The sequence below is a fragment of the Schistocerca cancellata genome, chromosome 1 (assembly GCF_023864275.1).
Source record: "Schistocerca cancellata isolate TAMUIC-IGC-003103 chromosome 1, iqSchCanc2.1, whole genome shotgun sequence".
Taxonomy (NCBI): Eukaryota; Metazoa; Arthropoda; class Insecta; order Orthoptera; family Acrididae; genus Schistocerca; species Schistocerca cancellata.
In genome coordinates, this window is record NC_064626.1 from 304,545,927 (window position 1) to 304,558,191 (window position 12,265).

The window sequence follows — 12,265 nt, forward strand, 5'->3', positions numbered from 1 at the left end:
TGTTCAGATAATTCTTGTCCTAAGGCTAAGTCAAAAAAGGCGAGGAGTCACCATGTGTGCCAAGTGTGATTCAGTAGCTTGGCTGAAGATAGATTGTTTTTTCCTTTGTTTTTATTTCAGTTATCCATCATCAGGTAGGCTGGTAGCTGATAAAACTGCTCTTCAGCCAGTGTGTTTATATGTTTAACAATATTTACGCCGGCCGGTGTGGCTGTGCGGTTCTAGGCGCTTCAGTCTGGAACCGCGTGACCGCTACGGTCGCAGGTTCGAATCCTGCCTCGGGCGTGGATGTGTGTGATGTCCTTAGGTTAGTTAGGTTTAAGTAGTTCTAAGTTCTAGGGGACTGATGACCACAGATGTTAAGTCCCATAGTGCTCAGAGCCATTTGAACCATTTGAACAATATTTACAATATATATATATATATATATATCAAGATGGTATCTGTTCTTTCGGACAATAAGTTGCGAATGTGGGTCTCGCGGGAGGCGTGACAGAGACAAGTCCCTCAGTCGCACTATCCTCTGTGTTCTCGGTGGCTCGATAGATGCCGGCACGGTAGCCCACCGTGTTCGGTCAGAGAGCTGCCTGGCCCCTGTAATAAAAAACAACTGACTGAAAAGATCAACAACGAACTACAACGGATGTCATGTGACGTCGAAATACAACGAACGACGAAATACAACGAACCATACCGAAAAAAAAAGATTGATAGAGCGTCTGGCGGGTTCGAGTCCCGGTCGGGGCACACATTTTCAACTGTCCCCGTTAACATATATCGACGTCTGTATGCAGCGAAGGATATTCATTTCATTGAAATATTTACAATTATGTAACATAGATTAAAATAAATAAGTTATACGAGGTCGCTTGATTTTAAATCACTCCATACGCGTAATCTCAGACGTCTCATGGATGTGACTACTTCCAGTTGTTACTCTGCAACCAAATAGTCATACAGTAATGGATCTTTCTGCCTGCTTATGTGCAATATGCTACATGTGTTTACTTGAGGATCAGCCTCCAATTCCTTCACCTAGCACAGGTCCTCTGTAGTTGTTCCTGCATTTTGCTACAATTTTCTATCGTTACAACATCCCTGTCCCTAACAGCTTCACCAAGAAAAACATCAAGGCATTTCCGATGGTATCCACTAGGTCGTTTACAATACGTGGTGTAAAAAAATCTATCGATTTCGAGAAGGAATTCATTTGTAATTAAGCGTTTAAAAACAGATCATCTACTGTGGAAAGATTACGTAATGTAAATAATCAACATGTATAAAGCGAAGTATTTGACTGGCAACTGGGCAAAAAGCATTCGACAAACCATTCAAACTGAATAGCATTGCAATATTATTTCTTATTTCATACTGATAGCTAACACAGAGCAGAAAGCAATTAATGTCTGTCAGGTGGTTTTGAAGCGTCGGATATCGAATGTCACGCGAAAGTGCTTTCCAGAGTGGTCTGCTATCATTAGCCATTATACAAACAAGCGTTACAGCTACATTTTAGTTGCTTAATAGCTTGCATCACTAATCTTTATTTATTTGTAGCTTTGAAACTGGGCATGTTGTTTGGACATCTTACTGTCTAGTACGATTGAGAGAGAGCGCACATGTTTGACACTTACGCTTACTCCTGACAGATAGGAAATGAATCCAGCATTTTGGTAGAAAATCTGTTTTGTGGGGGGGACAGTAGCGCTAATATACTTTTCTGAGGGATTTAGATTTTACGAGAACGGGCTAGCTGGTGTAGGCTTTACTTCAACTTCACCAGAATGAGTAGATGTATAGCAAGTACATTTGAAACCACCAACAAAACAACAACATTATGTCTGGTGACTGTGGTGCAGCGCACTGTTACTATTACAGCAGAAACAGCATCTGTGTTAGACCAGTTAGACAATCTTTGGGATCAGAAACGACAACTGAACGAAACTTCATGGCTACCAGAGCTTGATTCAGTAAAAGAAAAAGCAAGGTGTTATCGGCGGAAGAAATAATAGAAGGAGTAATTAGGGATAAAATTCATAATTAGAGCTCACGCAAGATCACTCGGTCCCTGCGCAGAAACGCAATCTCGTTCTCAGCACTGTGCGAGTTCACCCTTCTGTTCCAAGAGGGTGGCTGTCTCAGTCTGCTATCGCCTTCTGAGCTGTGCACTTAATCCGTTATGAACAAAACATTTTCTGACCACTTCAGCGCGATCAGTGCCCGTTCTCATTAACGCTGTGTCCACAGGCCGTCTACCTTGTTATCTTTGTCAGACTTGTTTGAAGAAACTATTCAATCGAAAAAATTTGTTCTCTCGCACCTCATAGCCTCATTCGTCGACTTCATGGTGAGCTGCCTATCATTTAGTTAATGGTTATATTTATTGTGATATTTCGACATTAATGCAGCTACTGTGCAAATTTCAAATAGTTTTTAATGGAAAATGGTGGCGGCTGCGTATTTGCATTTGGTGCATTTTAGTTCATACATACGTGCATACGAAATGTAGCTAACATATTGAATTTTTCTTTAAAGGTGAGACGAGATCTACGTCTCCAATCTCGAGAAAATGCGTTATACACTACTGACCATTAAAATTGCTACACCACGAAGATGACGTGCTACACACGCGAAATTTAACCGACAGGAAGAAGATGCTGTGATATGCAAATGATTAGCTTTTCAGAGCATTCACACAAGGTTGGCGCGGGTGGCGACCCCTACAACGTGCTGACATGAGGAAAGTTTCCAACCGATTTCTCATACACAAACAGCAGTTGACCGGCGTTGCCTGGTGAAACGTTGTTGTGATGCCTCGTATAGGGAGGAGAAATGCGTACCATCACGTTTCCGACTTTGATAAAGGTCGGATTGTGGCCTATCGCGATTGCGGTTTATCGTATCGCGACATTGTTGCTCGCGTTGGTCGAGATCCAATGACTGTTAGCAGAATATGGAATTGGTGGGTTCAGGAAGGTAATACGGAACACCGTGCTGGATCCCAACGGCCTCGTATCACTAGCAGTCGAGATGACAGGCATCTAATCCGCATGGCTGTAACGGATCGAGAGACACGTCTCGATCCCTGAGTCAACAGATGGGGTATTTTGCAAGACAACAACCTTCTGCAGGAACAGTTCGACGACGTTTGCAGAAGCATGGACTATCAGCTCGGAGACCATGGCTGCGGTTACCCTTGACGCTGCGTCACAGACAGGAGCGTCTGCGATTGTGTACTCAACGACGAACCTGGCTGCACGAATGGCAAAACGTCATTTTTTCGGATGAATCCAGGGTCTGTTTACAGCATCATGATGGTCGCATCCGTGTTTGGCGACATCGCGGTGAACGCACATTGGAAGCATATATTCGTCATCGCCATACTGGCGTATCACCCGGCGTGATGGTATGGGGTGCCATTGGTTACACGTTCCGGTCACCTCTTGTTCGCATTGACGGCACTTAGAACTGCGGACGTTACATTTCAGATGTGTTACGACCCGTGGCTCTACCCTTCATTCGATCTCTGCGAAACCGTACATCTCAGCAGGATAATGCACGATCGCATGTTGCAGGTCTTGAACGGGCATTTCTGGGTACAGAGTCTCCAGATCTCTCACCAATTGAAAACGTCTGGTCAATGGTGGCCGAGCAACTGGCTCGTCACAATACGCCAGTCACTACTCTTGATGAACTGTGGTATCGTGTTTAAGCTGCATGGACAGCTGTACCTGTACACGCCATTCAAGCTCTGTTTGACGCAATGCCCAGGCATATCAAGGCTGTTATTACGGCCAGAGGTGGTTGTTCTGGGTACTGATTTCTCGGGATCTATGCACCCAAATTGCGTGAAAATGTAATCACATGTTGGTTCTAGTATAATATATTTGTTCAATGAATACCCGTTTATCATCTGCATTTCTTCTTGGTGTAGCAATTTTAATGGCCAGCAGTAGTGTATGTACTGCACTCACTTTCCCTTTCATGCGCAAGAGATAGAGTGAAAGTGAAATATTCGTAACGTCCCTCGTGTCTCTTAAATGGTTCGAGAAATCGAAACGAATGTTTGGCAAATAATAGCACATAGAGCGGAGAGTATATTATCGTAAAGTTTGCACACGTAACTTTCTTAGCTACTGTGATACACGAGTGACTACAGAAATTTAATGAAACAGTGTAATTATTTTAGTGGCCATCGAAAGCTGTGAAATGAGAATTAATACGGGTTCACATCAACGTAAGTGAAGAAATTACGCATTTATTTTTATACCGGGTATGAGGTTTTCGTAGCCTATTGATCTGATCCGTCTTCAGTAGTTTGTTTATTAGCAGACTGTTTCAGGATTCTGTTACAATTGTAACTGCATTACCATGTTATTGGCGTGAAATTGTGTAAAGCCCGATTGTTTGGCAAAATAAACTATTTTTAACGTGGCAACAAGAGAAAGACAAAAAGGTTTCAAAGTCACTCCTTCTTGAGTTGTCAATTGGTCTGACTGGCATAACCTGTTCATACCGGGTGGTTATAATTAAGGAGCAGCTACTCACGGTCGTTCATCGTGGGCTGTAACTATCATATGGCACCGAAAATTAGTCGATATCCTAATGCGTTAATGCGGAACCAATTTATAATAATAAAAATTAGTTCCAACTGTGGCCATCTGGCAAATCTGACTTTTTGTACTGTTTGTATGACGGTATGACATTCTCGCTGTCATTTGTCTAGCCAGGAGGAGAATGAAAAGTATGGCTACCGAGAAGAGAGACTGTTTGCTGAAACTGTTTTATGTGAACGGCAGCAATTACAGACCTGCATTGAGAGAGTATTGCTTACTGAAAGATATGAAAAGGGGCCCTATCTCATTAAATGGTTTAAAATAGATGATAATGATATTCAAAAACACGAGTGAGCTTGGAGTGACACCTAGAAGAGGAAAGCGTCCAATCCCGGCGGAAATTATTGGTAAACATGGTTCGTAGTAGGCTGTAACGCGATTTTTATTCAATCGTGCGATTAGCTAATTTCGACTGCTTGTCATTGTCAGGCACCCGTAAAACCAACATGGGAATGCACTACATTATCTGCACACATCGCCATGCATAAATAACATTTTACACACCTCAGATTAAGATAAAACATTATTGCACACATTTCTTACATCCACCATCTGGAGGCTGTGGATCCCCACAAATAAAAAATTTTACTGACAATGTTGCTGTTGCTGTAACTGACCATGCAGCACGTGCCCCGAATAGTGCTAGCTCTCGTGCAGTGTCACGAGAATTGTCGATCCCAGGGTCAACAGTGCAGAAAAATTTTGCGGCCTCTGTTACATTGGTACGTATCTGTACAAGATCTACACGGTGCAGTAACTGAACTCTTATGATCCATAGCGACATTCTAAATTTGCTCTACGGTTTCTGACACATATGAAAGTTGACGATATGTGGCCAGGCAATATTCTGTGGAGTGACGAGGTACATTTTATACAACAGGGTGTGGTGAATATACAGCACTGCCGAATTGGGAGCACTGTTAAACCGCATGCTGTACGGGAAGAGCCATTGCACTTGCCGGGTGTATAATGTGTGGTATGGATTCACATGCTTCTTAATGCTCGATCCGTTATCCTTTGAAGAGAATACACCCACATGACTTGTTAGGTGTACCGTAACGTCTGCACACTATGTGATTCCTGCTTTGAAAGAGCGCAACTGCGTGGGAACCACTGTTTTCATGCAAGATGGGACAACACCTCATGTCGCTTGACCAATGAAGAACTGCTTATAGCAACCTTCCCCCGTATGTGTTATCTCCAGAGGGTTCCAGGTGCATAGACTGTGAGATCACGCAATTCGTGTGACTTTTGGCTCTGGGGAAATCTAAAAGAACTTGTTTACTAGGGACACGTTCGGCCTCTACCTGACCTGAAGGTCAGTATAGAGAAACAAGCTGTTCAGATTACACTGGAACTGTAATTTAACCGCTAATATAAAAGGTTAGCAGCTTTCATATTGTCTTTAAATTTCCTTAATTGGAACTTTATAGTACAATATTCTATACAGTCCTGTTAGGACTATACTTCACAATACTTCAAGCATACGAGTACTGAAAAGTACCTTTCATTATTGCCGACGCGGTCCATGGATGAACATTCTTTGTTGCAACAGAGTTATGAGCAATTGTCGATCACGTTGTTTTCCGGATGCAGCAACTCGTCGACATCTCCAGTGCTTATACTGAACAAATTGCCTAAGCAGTGAATAAACATTATGCTTTTCTCACTTGTTTGGTCTTTTCTGCCCACGTCCTGTTCCTAATCCATTACACACGGAAGCATTTCTATACGTGTTTCTTGCATTCACAGCGCCAGATTTGCACCTGGTGGCCAAAACTGGGACTAATTTTTTCCAGCATAAGTCGGTAGATAGTCTAGTGCGTTACATTAGACTATCTACGATGTTTCGCTGCTATACGATGATTACAGCCCACAGTGGACCTGTCTGAGTAGGTGCATTATAATTATAACCTTACGGTACAATTGTTTACGGACTCGGTACCTTTAGCTTAGCAGTTCTGCTTGTGAGGAATCTTCAGCTGTTCAACTATACCTCCTCTACCATACAGCGGCCAACCACATTGGAACCCCGTCACTAACGTTGTCCCCTCGCCTATCACGCCGTCTGCGCAGGTACATACGTGTCCTGTGGCAGACAAGGGTTTGGTGCAGCTGCTGGGGTCAGGCATGGCACATCAGGTGACCTTATTTTGTAATGGCGTGGCTGGACTAGGAAGTACTGAACCTGCGCAGTTCCGGGTAGCTGGAGGACGTGTGATTGCTTTCGCCATCGGTTCGGGCGGCCACTGAAGTTGACAGCTAGAACCCGCCAGAGAAAGTGAAAACCTCCTGGAGGAAGCTCAGCAGAGCCCCTTGGAGCAGATAATGGAGACAGCAAGGCAGTGGGGTTGTGGTCTGTCAACACTGGGTGTGGCCTGCTGTTAAAGCGAGGCAACCTTTGGCTGCACCAGCGGACGAAGTTTGCCTCCGCATGTCCAGAGGATACGGCAGCTGGATGCAGCAAGGTAGCAATTGCAGGTGAAAGATTTCCGTTATGAGAATTGGATGGCTGTACATAAGACTGATTTGTGCCACTTTGTTTTGCTTGCCCTTGAGTCTCTTGTGGTATTAAGGTATTTCCAAGGTTTTGAATTGATGAAGCACGGCAGGACCGCTAATGGTCCTGTAATTTGGAGAGTTGTGCCTTGTATAAGTGCATTGCATTTTAATGAAATACAGTGAGTCTGTGTGGGACCTGAATAGTTTAAATTGGTTTGGTGCTCCCTTAACGCTTTATTGTGATTGTGGGGTGACAGCTTATTTTCTTGAACTTTTATGTAACTACATCAGGTATTAGGTCATTTGGAAAATTAACTATAAACTCCTGGTTTATTTTGCCTTATGCATGAGCTCTGGAAATTGTTTGGTTCATACTGTGAACAAAATTGAATTACAATTGCTTAAGAGTTCATGCTCCACAGCCGCTATTCCACACCCATCGAAATCCTGTGACGCAGTTTAGTAACACAGGGTGGCTGAGATTTGTGTTCGCTTGATGCTCATGGTAGTATTCAGGCATTATTATTGTGGTTGGATGAATGATATGTTTTAACTGAGGAGTGATTTAATGACAATGACTTAGAAGCATTGTGGGATAGGATTGCTTGGTTAGATATAATGAAACGTGATATGTTGCTGGCTACATCGTTAAAGGGCAGTAGGGTGAATTTAGATGCATTACAGGAGGAGGAGAATAAGGGGGTGCGGCAAGCAGAGGGTTCAGTTGTTGAGACTTGGCAATGGTGTAAGCTTTTTACCAGATTACCGCATCGTTTACTAGGCGTTATGAGTTTTCTGTAGATTTGATCCCAGTACCTGTTCAATTTCTATACTATCAAGGAGCCTTCAATGAACAAAAGGAGGTATATGGATCAAGTGTTACAGAGATTTTGCAGATGTTGTACCCGCATGTTAGGAACAATCTAGTGCAAAGGACAGCAAGAGCTGTTATTGCATAAAGAAGCAAACGCGAATTTCCTTGAAAAGCTATGTAGAAGGGTAATTTTATCTAGGGCCATGAGAAAGCTGATCGACACCCATCACGGACGCGAATAAGGAAAAGAGTACATAAATGAGGTAACAACCTAACCGCACGTTGTACCTCTCTGATACAGGGACGGATGTTGTGAATATAATATTACTCCAACTTCATGGTCGCGCACCATTTTTGCTCAGTCTCCTCAAACATTCCGTGACTCGCCAAAAGTAGCGTCCAAAATTGAAGGTTTCAGGTATGTTGATCAAGGAACGGTCAGGAAGGAAGCCAGTGAACATAGAGGGAACGCTCGGCAGTGTCAAGGGATGAGGTCAAACAGTGGTGACTTCTGTGGGGCTCCTGAACATTTTAGGTGAGACTGCCCGCAGGGATAGGGAGATGCTGCTACGTGATCTGATGGGTTCGGCAGGGCATGGCGCGAGGTTCGGCTGCTGCCTTATCTACAACAAAAGAATGCTGTTCTCTTCTCAAGTTGTAGCGTTTGTTAAATTTTATTGATAGTGTTGTTGCTGTCTTGGCGCTGTCACACTCTCTTGTGAGGTGGAGGTGGCAATCAGATTTTCAGGGAGGGAGTTGAATTAGCCATTTCACGGCGCACTTGAATTCCCACCAGAGCGGTTCTTGCGCTCCAGTCGCTCCAGAAATTTCGAGTTGCAATGCGCCAGAGTATTTAAGGCAACAAATAAATGAAGTGAAATTAATCACCAGAGGAAATCAGTTTGTTGCTACGAGACTACCAGAGGGTGAGCACACAACCATACACTGATTTAATAGTTTTAATGCTAACTTAACTGCCTTTTTACAAATTTAATTTTAGCAACGTCTTTCATACAATTAACAAAATTATTGTTGTCTGCAGCCAAGAAATCCTCTTCATGATATCTGTCCCTTCATTAAATGATTTGATATGAAATTCCTGACCCCTAGAAATCCAACCCTTTAAACTAACGTGTCCAGCTACTACATTATTAACAGTCTCTTTCAAATTATTTATCTCCCCTTCTAATTCTTTCTCATTACTACTTATCCCTTTCTAGCATTCAGAAATATTTGCTTTAATAGATTTGAGCTCTGCATCTCTTTGCTTTCCCATATTTTGCAATATGTTTCACCAACTCAAAATCTTGGCAATACATCAGTGCCACCACAAATTCAAAGGTAGACGCAACAAAATGGCACAGCTCACTGTTATGCAAGGCCTTCCAATCATCGTAACAGAATTTTTTTTTCGAAAACGCTTCCTTGCACCCGACTGCCATATCCTCTGGAAGAGCGATACTCAAAGTGTACTCAGTGAAGTCCTGGGGCTCCACAAGGCCTCTGAGAGGGCTCTGCCAAAATAATTTCAACCTAAAGAACAAAGCACATCAAGTCTTGTCACACACTGAGAAAATAACACTTATATATATCACATCAATGTCGGTTTTATAAAAGTTACTTTTTTCTCTGAGTGTATAACAGCCGAGACAAGCTGCATAACAAATCTACAATAATACTAAGATATAAAACTCCAGACAAAAGAAGTTAGCTTGCACGAGTAGTTATAGGTAGACTACTCGTATGTGACGACTCGATACTCGTCACCACAAACGCACTCAGCAGCCATGCTGATATTTACTCTCTCCCTCTTTCTCTCTCTTTTACTATGCACTGTCTCCTCTACACACGCTGCGAATATTGCACTGCGCTCTCTCAATCTCTCTCCTCTCTCTTTCACATACACTTCGAACCACCATCAAAGATTACTCTGCTTCACCATCTATGCTTCACCATTCGGGACCATACAAACCCGCTAGGTGCAGCCCAGCGTACAGTTCCTACTCGGTTTGCAATTGCAACGCCCACTCCATTTGGCGTAGTGAATCTGCGCACAACTCTCGGACTACTGTATATTCGATTCGTGATTGCTATTGACTACTTTTGCAAAATTCAATACCTTGTGGCGATATTATTCTGTGTTTGTCATACTACAAAATTAAACTGTTGGTTTTAAAAAATAGAATGCAGTGTTGGCTGAAAGGTATTGCAACAAAATCTTCCATCAGAAGTTCAAAGGTGGTTCGCCCAGAAGATGCGGCATCATCTCAAAGATTTCCGATCAAAACTGTAAAATTCAAGAAGATGATGTAACTACTTCGAGCTCCATGTTTTCGTGCATTAATATATCTAACGACTTACAGGACGTGTAAAAAAGGAAATATGATGAATCCTACATCAATCTCGGATTGATGTAACGGCTAACCTCTGCGAATGTTCTGTAGCAAGCTACACTCCTGGAAATTGAAATAAGAACACCGTGAATTCATTGTCCCAAGAAGGGGAAACTTTATTGACACATTCCTGGGGTCAGATACATCACATGATCACACTGACAGAACCACAGGCACATAGACACAGGCAACAGAGCATGCACAATGTCGGCACTAGTACAGTGTATATCCACCTTTCGAAGCAATGCAGGCTGCTATTCTCCCATGGAGACGATTGTAGAGATGCTGGATGTAGTCCTGTGGAACGGCTTGCCATGCCATTTCCACCTGGCGCCTCAGTTGGACCAGCGTTCGTGCTGGACGTGCAGATCGCGTGAGACGACGCTTCATCCAGTCCCAAACATGCTCAATGGGGGACAGATCCGGAGATCTTGCTGGCCAGGGTAGTTGACTTACACCTTCTAGAGCACGTTGGGTGGCACGGGATACATGCGGACGTGCATTGTCCTGTTGGAACAGCAAGTTCCCTTGCCGGTCTAGGAATGGTAGAACGATGGGTTCGATGACGGTTTGCATGTACCGTGCACTATTCAGTGTCCCCTCGACGATCACCAGTGGTGTACGGCCAGTGTAGGAGATCGCTCCCCACACCATGATGCCGGGTGTTGGCCCTGTGTGCCTCGGTCGTATGCAGTCCTGATTGTGGCGCTCACCTGCACGGCGCCAAACACGCATACGACCATCATTGGCACCAAGGCAGAAGCGACTCTCATCGCTGAAGACGACACGTCTCCATTCGTCCCTCCATTCACGCCTGTCGCGACACCACTGGAGGCGGGCTGCACGATGTTGGGGCGTGAGCGGAAGACGGCCTAACGGTGTGCGGGACCGTAGCCCAGCTTCATGGAGACGGTTGCGAATGGTCCTCGCCGATACCCCAGGAGCAACAGTGTCCCTAATTTGCTGGGAAGTGGCGGTGCGGTCCCCTACGGCACTGCGTAGGATCCTACGGTCTTGGCGTGCATCCGTGCGTCGCTGCGGTCCGGTCCCAGGTCGACGGGCACGTGCACCTTCCGCCGACCACTGGCGACAACATCGATGTACTGTGGAGACCTCACGCCCCACGTGTTGAGCAATTCGGCGGTACGTCCACCCGGCCTCCCGCATGCCCACTATACGCCCTCGCTCAAAGTCCGTCAACTGCACATGCGGTTCACGTCCACGCTGTCGCGGCATGCTACCAGTGTTAAAGACTGCGATGGAGCTCCGTATGCCACGGCAAACTGGCTGACACTGACGGCGGCGGTGCACAAATGCTGCGCAGCTAGCGCCATTCGACGGCCAACACCGCGGTTCCTGGTGTGTCCGCTGTGCCGTGCGTGTGATCATTGCTTGTACAGCCCTCTCGCAGTGTCCGGAGCAAGTATGGTGGGTCTGACACACCGGTGTCAATGTGTTCATTTTTCCATTTCCAGGAGAGTATTTCCGAAAAGTTCCATGGTACCTGCTAATATGCGCCAAAAATTTATAAAATATAAACACTGATTGCAGAGAAAATAATGAAGAAGTTTTTATTCGTAAGAAAGAACAGTTATTAAGAAGTGAAAGAACCTGAACTATCCGACCCAGACCGTGAATGAAAAAGCCATGGAGATGTTGTATTAGATCTGCTATCGCACTGCTCGCACGGGCAAGGGGCACAGAGTTTAATAAAACCAGATATGGCAGACATAACATAAGGTATGCTCGATGGAAACTCTGCAAAGTATCTTTCTACGGCGTGGTGGCTTTCGCACGACACTGCTCCCTACCAAATTAACTATCTCCTGTTTCCTGTCGAATTAATTCTCTCGCAGGCTATATCAAACAGGAACTACACTACTGTCCATTAAAATTGTTACACCAAGAAGAATACAGATGATAAACAGGTATTCGTTGGA